At 41.7% G+C, this 13350-nt stretch overlaps 1 long non-coding RNA gene across 1 annotated transcript in view; it reads right to left on the reverse strand.

Moving 5' to 3' along the window:
• Positions 1-11716, reverse strand: part of LOC122563126 — a 73059-nt gene extending 61343 nt beyond the window's left edge. The window contains exons 1-2 of the long non-coding RNA XR_006315491.1: positions 11566-11716; positions 3209-3342 (exon numbers count right to left, since the gene is read on the reverse strand). This is a non-coding gene — a long non-coding RNA (uncharacterized LOC122563126). The remainder of the gene's footprint in view (positions 1-3208; positions 3343-11565) is intronic.
• Positions 11717-13350: the final 1634 nt, after the last annotated feature.

The following is a 13350-nucleotide window of genomic DNA, read 5'->3' on the forward strand; positions in this document are numbered from 1 at the left end:
CTTCATCTCCTCCCCACTCACCTATTGTACTCTATGCTACTCTCTCCCCACCCCCACCCTCCCCTAGCTTATCTTTCCACGCTTCTGGCTCTCTGCCTTTATTCTTGATGAAGGGCTTTTGCCCGAAACGTCGATTTTGCTGCTCGTTGGATGCTGCCTGAATTGCTGTGCTCTTCCAGCACCACTAATCCAGAATCTGGTTTCCAGCATCTGCAGTTATTGTTTTTACCTCCAAGAAAGACAGCCAGGCTTTGGGAAAAAGATCCTGCAGTCAGACAGCTGAGTGTTGCAAGATATTAAAACAAAATTGGCAGCTGAACTGTCTGGGGTTGGAGGATGAAATACACCCAGGCTTATGTAATTTAAATCAAGTAAGATGGCCTATTAAAGTGGCAGTAGCATTATGAATGTCTTATTATGAAAAAACTATTTAATGCAAGTTGCATATATTGAATTAAGACACTCCTATCACACCAACTGTAGGCATATGTCACCTTCCTGTGGAATAAAACAATTGGACTTGGGGAGGTGATGGCCCCATGGCATTATCACTGGACTATTCATCTAGAGACCCAGGTCATATTCTGGGGACCCAAGCTCAAATACTGCTATGGTGGATTTCCATTCAATTTTAAAAATCTGGAATTAAGAGTCCAATAATGACTGCATGTTGATTATAAAGAAAAAAATCCCATCTGGTTCACTAATATCCTTCAGAGAAGGAAACTGCCATCCTTATCCAATCTGGTCTACATGTGACTCCAGACTCACAGCAAAGTGGTTGATTCTTAACTGCCTTCTGGTCAATTAGGGATGAGTTATAGGTGCTGGCCTGACCAGTGACGCTGTCATCTGGTAAGTGTATAAAATAAAAAATTAGACTATTCAAACCAAACTTTTCCACATCAGTCAACTACATTGAAGGAATCAAGGTTGGAGTGTTACTAGAAATCCCTGATGAAGGGCTTTTGCCTGAAACATCAATTCTCCTGCTCCTCAGATGCTGCCTGACCTGCTGTGCTTTTCCAGCACCACTCTAATATTGACTTTAATCTCCACCATCTGCGGTACCCACTTTTGCCCACATTAAAGGAATGCTCATTCAAAAAAGAAAGATTTGCATTTATATAGCACTGTTCATAATCAGGAGGCACCTCTAAGTGGTTTACAAGAATTCTGAATTTGCCATCACCATTGTAAAGCAGGTCACACAGACTGGAACTCTGGAAAACCACAAACTGATGCAGGTCATTCTGCCATAATGCATGTCTCATTGACACAAATTCACTCTAACAGATTGACGAATTGGGAACACTGTTTCTAAAACGCTAACTTTTAAAACATGCGTTGGCTATAACACACAATTACATCACCAACACTTTAAGCACTGTTTCTAAACCATGATTTTACTACAATGTGAGATTGTACAAGAATGCAACCACTGCATTATAAAAGAACTACTAAAAGAATAATAATCTGCTTTTCTGATGTTGTCTAAGGAACAACTATTGGCCAGGATAATGGGATGACCTCTGCTGTTCGTGTAGTGATTGGAACTAGGTGGATTTTATTGGCTATGATATCCTTGATCGAGGTTGTTAACCTGGGCAAATCGGGGAGCCCTGGCTGACAGATATAAACAGGAGTCTCAGACAGTTTATTCACTCTGAAACCTGGTTCTGAGGGAGCTGGATCAGTGTCAAAGACTGTCCACGTGTAAATAAAGGGTGAATTTGTGAAGGGATATAACCGTCTGTTGAGCTATTTAATAGGCCGCATTCAATCATGGCAGACATGTTTCTCAATCCCATTTTTCTGCCTTTTCCTCATAACCCTTGATCCCCTGACCAATAAAAAATAAACGTGCGGTTCGCCCTGACACTCTGAGAGCTGGCTCTAAAAAAAGAAAAAAAAGAAAAAAAAGAAAAAAAACAAACAGGAGGGTCAGAGTATCCTCACTTTAGGGACTGACTCTGAGCTGGCCAGCCACACCTAGTGTACTGTGCACATGTAAATAATGTTAAAAATCATACAACACTGGGTTACAGTCCAACAGGTTTATTTGGAAGCACTAGCTTTCAGAGTGCTGCTCCTACTCACCTGATGAAGGAGCAGCGCTCCAAAAGCTAGTGCTTCCAAATAAACCTGTTGGATTGTAACCTGGTATTGTGTGTTTTTTTAACTTTGTACATCCCAGTCCAACATCGGCACCTCCAAACCATGTAAATAGAAGGGGACTTGGTGATAGGATACTGGCCTCTGTGCAGTTATTTCAATGAACATGGGATCTTTTATATTGGCCTGAGCAGACAGATGATCTCAAGTTTACCAGCTCAAAAGAGTGTAAGGTTTCCTATCTGCAGGATTGGCAGCTTCAACTTTGATGCTACAGACCTAGAGAGGGACTCAGAACCAGACTGTTGTGATCTCAGAGACTTGAGTGCTAGCATTGGAGTTTCAGCTGATATAATAAAAAGCTCAGATGGCTGGTTCAGAAGGCTGTTATTGCCATGCTTTGTGTTAGTAGGTTAAAGGCAATGTGAAACAACACTTACAAAACCTATCATATTCAGATGATTACAAGTGCTGAGGGGCATTACTGAATCTGAAAAGCTATCATTTGACTGATGCAAATGTATCTTGCATGCATGGGCATGCATAAGTGGATCTTGTTTAACACACTAACCTTACTTTAAATGCCTCGGCGAGAGCCAATTTTATAATCAGGAAAATGTAGTCTGTTTAAAAGAAGGAGATGAGGAAAGAGGAGGAATTTGAGCTTGGAAAAACAACTGCTCATTGACTAAATTTGAACAAGGCTCTGAGTTGAAGGCCCTTGTAATCTGTGTGAACAATATGTGAGATATGTAGGCCATTGAAATAGTCACTGTAAAGAGTTGATGTATTACTCTGAAGATAAGATAGTCTACAAGGTCCTACAGTAGCCTTATCCTTGACTATTCATTGATAAAGCACAACCTTGCATTTATTTATTTACTTATTTATTTTTCTTGTCACTTCTGAGGACACAGACTAGAACATTAGGTTTTTTCCCTTGGCCTTGGCTCTCATAACCTGTCTGTGTTCTACTAAAAATAAGCATTGTTCATTATTCTAAAGCAGGCACATAACATGGTGACATCAATCCAACTGAAAACAGATCATTATGTCACTCACAGAAGACAACAGAATAAACTCAGTGACATACCTCTGTTTTGACTTCACTTGCTCCCCAAACGATAAACTGTTTGGCAAAACACCTTTCAATGAAGATTCTTTCCCCTTCAAATCCCTGTCTGGGGACGCCATGTAAACTGTAAATCTTCATCTCTCTTGGGTACACTGCAGAAGAGTTTAGTAAAACATGATAAACTGTCATATCATATCAGAACACCTTGAAACATCTGTGCAACATTGAATATTTGCGGAGGCTTTGTTGTTTTTTTCTAAACATTAGAGAAAACTAAACTGAGACCTTAGGGATATGGAAAAAAAGAAAGGTTTCCACTGGAAAAACAGTTTCTTCTTGTATGAAATGGGAAGGGTCAGAATTTTACAATTCAAGGCACAGCTAGAATGGAAACTAGTGAGCACGGGCAGATGGTAAATAGGGCTTAAATCAAAGAAAAGAGAAATAAATGACAACATGCATTTACCTTTTCATCTATAACAACCACTCTATAGTCTTTGACATGGCCAATCACATAATCTATGTTCACCGTATTCATCTTGTTGGGAATGCCAGAATGACTATTGTCCATTAATTCCATTTATAACCATCCAGTCTTACCAATGCATCTATTTTAACAGCTAATCTAAACACAAATTGTTACCTTAGGAGCTCTTTCTATGGTCCCCTTCCCTTTCTCTCAACTGCAGAATGTGTCTTTGGGAATATAATCTGAAGAAATGTGATTAAGTTCCACTTGTAACTTGGATACAGCCAGATAGGACTCTTCACAACGGATCTTGTAGCCTGCACTGTCCTTGTCCCTGCTCTGCTCATCCAATGTCCAGCCCTTGATGAGGTTCAAATTGTTTTGAACATTAGCAAGACTGAAGCCATCATCTTTAGTTTAACCTCGAATTCCACCACTTTGCTATCAATTTCATTTCTCATTGTCGCCACTGCCTCAGACCAACTTAGAAAATTGACTTCAGAACCTTGCCAATGTAGAAACCAACTAATTCCATTTCCACAATATTACTTGCCTGCAGTTCAGTCTCAATCCATCTCTTGTTCAAACACTCAGTAATGCCTTTATCAATTTTAGAATTGATTATTCCAATGCTCTATTCAGGCCTCCAAACCTCAACATGCTTTAAAAACTAACTAATTTAAGACTCTACTGCCTGTATCCTATCCCATGCCAAATTCTGCCATCAACCTATCTTTGTTATATCTTGCAACCCCCAATTTTAAATTTGTCAGCCTTATTTTTAAGCTCTGCATGGTCCTTTGTTTTCCATCTCTGAAACATCCTAAATTCCTTCAATTGTACAACCCCTCTCTCCAAAATGTCTGACATTTGCTGTGAACAACACAATCTGGAATTATCCTCATAAATTTCCCCTGTACCTTTTTAGACATAGCTTTTGATTTGATGACCATTTTTATCCCATTACACCTTAGCAAAAAAGCCTTTGCAACTTTTTTTTCTGAATTAAAAGGCACAATATAAAAGCAAATTATTGTTGTTGTTGGTGGTGATGCTATTCCTAGCCATTACTGAGCCCTGTCTCAATCTGATGTTGACTTAAAATTTAAAAATCTTTATTATAACCCTCAGCTCAAAATAATTTAATGACTGTAAACAGTTTAGGTGCATATCTAGAAATTTAGTTCAGAGCTCAGGAGAGAGACTACTACCTCCTTGGTGAACACAGAAGCCAAGACATCACTTAGTATTTATCCTATTTTCTCAGTCACTTGCCATCACTAACTATCGGACCTTTCAGTGACTGCTCTTATTTTATCTTACACCTGCTTAATGCAAATACTTTAGAGCGAGTATTGCAGAGATCAATATGTCAGTGGCCTTAATCAATTACTTACTGAGAAAGTTATACTCAATTATTAAATCAAAAAAGCTTGCGCAGCTCTACAACCAAATCAAACTTTTAAAATCTTAGAATCATAGAATCTCTACAGTGAGGAAGCAGGCCATCAGGCCCATCGAGTGCACACCGACCCTCCGAACAGCATCCCACTCAAACCCAACCCGCTACCCTTTCCCTGTAACCCAGCATTTCCTATGGCCAACCCACCTAGACTGCACATCCCTGGATACTATGGGCCAATTTCCCGTGGCCAACTCACCGAACCTGCACATCTTTGGACTGTGGGAGGCAACCAGAACACCCAAAGGAAATCCACTAAGGAGAATGTGTAAACTCCACATGGATAGTTGCTTGAGGCTGGAATCGAACCTAGCTCCCTGTGAGACAACAGCTCTGAATGCAGAATGTTCCAAAGCAGTTCCAAATTTTTCATAATTCAACATTTCTTTTCCCTTCATTGGCCCACAACAATGTTGAACAGTTCCAGTTGGCATGACCCATGAATACAATCCTTCTGAGTGGAAACCTATGAATTTCTGATGGGGTGGGGTGGGGTGGGGAGCAGAGAACGTGGGTGTGGAACTTGCTCCTTCTTCCATCCATTTTCCAAGTGAAGTACTTGGGAGGAAAACCAACAAAGTTCAGGTAAAACGTCCTGCCCTGTCAGAGTGCCTAAAATCCATTGCATCCTATAATGGGTTGGGCACTCCAAAGACTACCTAAACCAGGCCTTAGGTGGACTGAATACATTAATCAGGACCCTAATGCCTGTTAGGGACTATCCCATCAAACCTTTTTTTATTATTTCATTGAATATGGTCATTAGTGGCAATATGTTGGCGATACTGAGATTTGGAGACAAAAATAAAATCTGCAGATGCTGGATTCCATGGTAGACAAGCAAGAGGCTGGAAGAACACAGCAAACCAGGCAGCATCAGGAGCTGGAGAAGTCAGCATTGCGGGTATAACCTTTCGCTCTAAGTCAGGTTCAAACAAAACGTCAAGTGCAAGCCGATCTCCATGTTGGGAGCATCTCACTGCATCCTTCATGCTTTGGCTGAGTGAACAAGTGAGTTCCTCACGAGGCAATAGTGAGTGACCAAATAAGGAGGATTGTAGCTTGGTCAAGACCTTAATAATCCCACAATCTGCCTCATTAGCATTCAGTTTTCTATACAGCCAACTGTGCCAACCAAACTAGATGGTAAGAAAATTCACCATGTAAGTTAGAGTAGGTACCTACCAAATTCAGCTCACTGTTGGCTACAAACAGTCTTCATGTTGCTTAAGAACAAACAGCAAAAGAGGCACAAAAGCCACCCACTCATCTATGGACATTGGCATCCGATATTTGACTGCTGCCTCACAGCGCCAGGGTCCCAGGTTTGATTCCAGCCTCGGGAAACTATCTGTGTGGGAGTTTGTACATTCTCCCCATGCCTGTGTGGGTTTCCTCCCACAGTCCAAAGATGCAGATCAGGTGGATTGGCCATGCTAAATTAACCATTAGTCAGAGGGAGATGAATCTGGGTGGATTACTCTTTGGAGGGTCGGTGTTGGGCTGAAGGGCCTGTTTCCACACTGTAGGGAATCAAAACTAATCATAATCATTTGTCGATCCCTACGACCATCATGGCATCTCTCCAATATACTTGCAGGAAGCTTAGGAGGGACAAACTTGCATTGCAGGACACTCCAGTGACTAGCATTGAAAGACTGCAACAAAGACACTTTACATATATGGACAGGGACTTAATTTATGGGTTGGAAAGCTCATGGCTGCTCTCTTGCTCTGTCCACACTCACTCACTTCATTCCTAACTGCATTCTCACAGATTTTTTGCCTTGCCTTTACCATACCAATCAGCTCAGTCACACAACCAAGCAGTGGACTTCTGTGACACAGTGGTAGTGTCCCTATTTCTCAACCAGAAGGCTCAGTTCAATCCCACCTGCCCCAACAGAGTGTCATAACATCTCTGATCAGATTGATAAGAAAATATCTAAGTGCATTGAGTTTTTGAAGTGCTGGGTACATTCAGACAAGGGGAGAGTGCTCCATCACACTCCTGACTTGGACCTTAAAGATGCTGAACAGTTTTTTGGGGGCATCAGGAGAAAATGGGCTGGATTGTATCTGCCACTGTCGTGTGTGTTTTTGGCAGAAGAAGTGTGCATTTTGAAAAGATGTGAAATAAGCTTCCTGCCCATAGCCATCACTCTGACACTGACTCCTACAACAGGGGAAATGGGTGAGTATAGAAATCTGCTGTCCACTTGCCATATTTAAATAAATAATGATGGGTTAAATAGACTTGTTAAAAGCTCATTTGACCCCAGTGTTGCCATACCTATACCATGATACAGTTGGCATTGACAGGAAGCAGGAGTGAGCTCCTTGTCTTGTAAAAAAAAATTAAAAGGTGAATGCAGTCCCTGAAAGGTACCCCTAATGCATCAGGAGGAGCAACTCCCTCCAGCTCACAACATCTTCCTTTCCTCCTGGACTTTGAAATGCCCATCCCCTCCTCCATCCATCCCCTGTACTTCTTCCTAATGTACTCCAAGCCTCTACCACCCAATGGCCCTGACTGACCAAGATCTGGCAATCCATTGAAACCACTGTTGCCTGCATTTCCAGCGCAATGTCCATATCCAACAATCAGCTTGGATTGAACAATCACAGAGTGGAATGTTCCATTATCCATCAATCTATCTTACCCACAGCACAATAAGGCTGCAGAACAGGATTTCCTCCACATTTTCTCTTGGGGACAGTTGCTAAATTGCTAAATTGCCCCAGAGTGTCCAGGGCTGTGTAGGCTGGGTGGATTAGCCAAGGCAAACACAGAGTTACACGGATAGGGTGGGATGGCTGGGTGGAATGCTAGGTCAGCATTTATTGCCCATCCCGAAGGGCAGTTAAGAGTCAACCACATTGCTGTGGGTCTGGAGTCACATTTAGTCCATACCAGATAAAAATAGCAGTTTCCTTCTCTAGAAGAGATTAGAATCATAGAATCCCCCTACAGTGTGGAAGCAGGCCATTTGGCCCAACAAGTTCACACCAACCCTCTGAACAGCATCCCACTCAGACCCATTCCCCTATGCTATCCCTGTAACCCTACATTTCCCATGGCTAATGCAGCTAACCTGTACATCCCTGAACACTTTAGGCATTTTAACATGGCTAATCCATCTATTTTAGTGACCCAGGCAGGCTATTTGTGACAAGTGGCAATGGTATCATCATTGGACACTTAATTCCAGATTTTTATTGAATTCAAATTCCAAGATTAAAATATGGGTCCCCAGACCTGGGTCTCTGGATTAACAGTCCAGCAATTATACCTCTAGGCCATCTGCCACACATGTTTCAAAAAAGCTTGTCTTAAAATCTATTTTTCCCCTCTTCAGGACAATTGCACAATGAAACAAACTGCCAGTGGAAATATCCGCATCACTTGAAACCTGTTTCTCATTATCAGGATGACCATATGAGCAATTCATGTCTGGGTTAATTCATGCCACCCATAAAAATATTGGTGAAATACAGATGTTAGTCTTTGCAGCTGACTGAACTAAAGCAGAAGGTGATGAGGTACTCACTGCAGAATTCCCAACCTTTCACATGCTCTCGTAGCAGCAGAATTTATTTATACCACTGATTAATGGAAATCTCCAGAATGTTGATAGTGCAGCAATCAGCAATGATAATGTCATTGCATTTCATGGATGTTGGAGACTGGCTCCAATAATATAAAGTTAAAATCACACAACACCAGGTTATAGTCCAACAGGTTTAATTGGAAGCACACTAGCTTTCGGAGTGACGCTCCTTCATCAGGTGATAGTGGACACCGGCATCTCCAAATCCAAAAATATAAATCACCACCAGATATATGCAGCAGAAGTCAGGAATGTTCCTCATGTCTTCATCATACACTTAAGTCTTCTTCTGACCTAATACCTTGTGTTTTCTCCACTACTTCCACTCCCTCACTTCCAGTATTTGCCTGGTAGACACTGCTGCCAATATAACCAACCCAATTTAGTCCTAGAGCAACAAACTGGCACTCTCTGTAATTATTAGAATGTAACTTAAGGACCAATTCTAAGAGACAACATTTGATCCAACCTCCAGACACACATAATTGTATACTGCCTGTCTCACTTCCAAAATATGGACGCTAAACAATTCGCACTTTGTGGCTTTTAGCACCCTCCTGTTACCTGTGTTATTTTATTGGAATAAAATAGCAATAAGTAATAAAAACAGATTTAGGAGTTACTAGAAACTGGCAAGTATGAGCTAGTATAAGATTATCCACAGAACAGTGGTCTAATTGTGCAGAATTAGCTAACATCAGACAAGTAGGGTGTGAGTTGACTGATGTATGTCAATTGACTGAAGAGCCTCTTGACATTGTGGACAAAAGACAGGTTAAGCTTCGTGCTTGTAAGTGTTATCTATAGCACCAGACATGTGGGTGTCATCAAACGTGTGGCATGCTTCATGTTACAACCAGTCTTTGGCCAAGGCTTCCTGTTTCACTATGTTTCCAGGTGAGATACCCCAAATTGACAAGCTCCATGGTGAGGTGGGGTGAACTGGTGTTTGTCAGTTTTTAAAAATTTATACATGAGGTGTGGGTGTCACTATCCAGGCCAGCAAAAGTGAGGATTGTAGATGCTGGAAACCAGAATTTAGATCAGAGTGGTACTGGAAAAGCACAGCATCCGAGGTCCCTAATTGCCCAGAGGGTAATTAAGTGTCAAACACATTGCCAATCACAAGTGACAACATGACAAGGTTAATTTAAAAAGAATCCCTTCCTTTATGGATGCCTTTTACCCAAACCAAACCAAACAAATTTAAAAGGATCTAATTTAACCAGGCTTTCTTAAGTTAACCAAAGGATAACTTTATTAGTTATTCAACACAGGAAGAACTAATAATATAACACACACACACACAATTGTTCTCTTAGAAATAAGAGGTGAGCCTAAAAAAATTGAGTCTTGGAATTTTGTGAAGAGTCGGTAATGGGGTGTTACATTGGGTGATACCAGTATTGTTGGTTTTGGTAGCTGAGCAGTTGAGTTTTAGATCCTTAGCTTTGCCAATTAACTGACTTATTTTTGTCCTATTTCCTTTCAATAGTGACCGGCTTGCAGAAAAAGAGTCATGGGTTTCATTTTTTACCAGCAGTGCAAGGGTATTTAAGAGTTGTCCTTAAGCTATGACCTTCCCAGTGCGTTGACCCACAAAACACCTGAACTAGGTTTGAAATTGGCTTTTAACCCTGCTCCCGTGCCTTTTTGTAAAGGGAAAACACAAACATATCTCTCGCTGAGCCAGCTTTCTTTTTCCCTGTCATGCCCATCGTCTAAGATAATTCATGAGAGATTATTCTTTGGTCTACAGAGCAGTTCTCCTTTGTGAAGACCTTCCCTTTGAAGCTTCCTCAACAGTCGTCAGGTGTGACACTCCAAGATCTTCCTTGAGGCTGTCAGTAATTCACATTGGCCTTCCAGACAGTCACTGAATTACATTGTGCACAATCTATGTTCTCAGTCATTTCAGCTGTACGTCCTTTTTGCAAAAACAAAAGCACATGGTTTAATTAAAGGTTCAATATGTCTGTAGGTGACCTGGGGTTATGATCCATCATTGTGACACTTATAAGGGTGAATAGCTTCTGCCTAGCTCTGTGCATATCTAACATCAGTTTGGATGAAGTCCAAGCAGCTGCTGTCAACAGAGAGGACATACGGAGAATCCTTTCGATCAGAAGGAGAAAATGACATAGATTTGAACCAGTTTGTTTTTGAAATATAGTAGTGAGTATGGTCCATTGTTGTCAGACCTACAATTCTCAAACATTCAATTCGCTATTGGCTCCTTTGATGGATAAACACCATCAGAGATCCGTTGGGATGAATGGCCAGTTTTAGTGCTGTAAATTCTACATAATAAGCAGCCAGGGCCTGGCAACCTTGCTGTCAATTGTTCTCTTTCTTGACAAATACAAGGAATTATGCAGAAGAGAGCTTTTCATTTGATTCCACAATTCCCCATCCAGTACTGGGAAAATGAAACAACTTTAGAATGACTCACAAAAGGTAGGTTTCGCGCAGAATGGGAATGGAGCAGAGCACTTGAAGGATAACGCCATTATCTTATTAGAGGGGGCCAGGAGACAAAGCTATTGACTCAAAATAGTTTGAATGGCCAGGAGTGGAAAGGGAGCATGCCTGAGCTAATCATGCATTGGATTTCAGACTTGCAATATACACAGGGAGACAAAAATCGTCATTCACAGTCCTTCTGCTCCACTCAATAGGGTTAGCAGTGTCAGTCATTTGTTCCCCACTTGTATTTGCACATGGTTTGGGGAGAGGGGGGTGGGGGGTATTGGTTCCAGTCAGGCCACTTTAACCCGGACAAATCCTGAATGATTTAAATGCTAAGCTTCCAGCTAACAATTAAACAACTAACCTGTTGGAAAGCGCACAAAAGAACTCTGTCGTTTCTCACAGGCCTGCAAACACCCCAGGAGACGCTACGATAGAGCAGGATGTGTTTGTACTTGTTTCAGCGAGAGAGAAAAAAACTCAAAGCACAGATGGCTGAGAAAGAATTTGCATAATTGTCCACATCTCATTATTGATAAACATCTGAGGTCGGTTCAACCTAATACTATCACGTGTTCTGATCAGATGGACAGGCTAACTTCAAACTGAACTATGCATGGTGTACAGTAATAACTCATTAGACTAACCAGCTGGTTTCAAAAGCTTTTAAAGAAACAGTCCCTTCACCAAGTCTATTTTGCGTATTCACCAGCATACTGATGACAGAAAACGAAAGTGCTGGAGACACTTCATAGGTCTGGCAGCATCTGTGAAGAGAGAAACAGTGTTAACATTTCGAGTCCAAAATGACTCATTTTTGTAACTGATAACATCCAAATCTGCTTCACCATCAATTCTGTCAATGCTTTTCCAATATTTTTCCAATTAACTTACAGTAGGATCCATGACTGGGCCTGAATGTGTAGCCAACTCCTAAATCCATGTTCATCTTTCCTGCAGTTCAGTCTTTACGGGTCTTTAATTGGGTTTCTGGCTTTGCCCGGTCATGAACCATAGTGACAAACATGTCTGTGCAATATGGGTGGCACAGCAGTTAGCACTGCTGCGTCACAGCGCCACAGACCCGGGTTCAATTCCCACCTCAGGCGACTGACTGTGTGGAGTTTGCACGCTCTCCCCATGTCTGCGTGGGTTTCCTCCCACAATCCAAAAAAGTGCAGGTTAGGTGAATTGGCCATGCTAAATTGCCTGTAGTGTTAGGGGAATGGGTCTGGGTGGGTTGCGGGTCGGTGTGGATTTGTTGGGCCAAAGGGCCTGTTTCCACACTGTAAGTAATCTAATCAATAAGCCTTCTCATCCAACTCAAACTAACGGCAGATTTTGACACGTTAAGCACACCAACCTCCGACAATATCTGAGTTCTATTTTCCACTGGAGTTATCTTCACCTGGCTCCACTCTTACTTAGGAGAAAGTGAGGACTGCAGATGCTGGAGATCAGAGCTGAAAATGTGTTGCTGGAAAAGCGCAACATGTCAGGCAGCATCCAAAGAGCAGGAGAATCGACATTTCGGGCTTGAGGCCTTCTTCAGGAATTCCTGAAGAAGGGCTCATGCCCGAAACATCGATTCTCCTGCTCCTTGGATGCTGCCTGACCTGCTGCGCTTTTCCAGCAACAAAGTTTCAGCTCCACTCTTACTTACCAAATCATAATTGGAAATTCCCTTGCAATGGATTATTTTCTCTGTCTTACACCATCCTTACTGCAGTTGCCCAAGGCTCCATTCTCGAATCCCATTTATTTCTCAACTGCGTTCTCCTCCATAGCAGCATCACTCAAAACCATGAAGGCAGGTTCACCACACAGATTGGTGAGTGCAATTTCAACCTCACCACCACTTCTCTCAATTTCCTTGGTGGTAGAATGCTTGACTTGTTATTTATTCACTCAGGGTGTGAGCATCTCTGGCTAGGCCAGCATTTATTGCCCATCCCTAATGGCCCAGAGGACAGTAAAGAGTGAACCACATGTAGGCTACATTAGGTAAAATTGACAGATTTCCTTCACAAGAGGACGTTAGTGAACCAAATGAGTTTTTTTGACAATCGACAATGGCTTAACACATACCATTTAGACCCTTGACTCCAGATTCTTAATTAAATTAAAATTCCACAATCTGCCATGGCAG

This window comes from Chiloscyllium plagiosum, chromosome 26, assembly GCF_004010195.1.
Source record: "Chiloscyllium plagiosum isolate BGI_BamShark_2017 chromosome 26, ASM401019v2, whole genome shotgun sequence".
NCBI lineage: Eukaryota > Metazoa > Chordata > Chondrichthyes > Orectolobiformes > Hemiscylliidae > Chiloscyllium > Chiloscyllium plagiosum.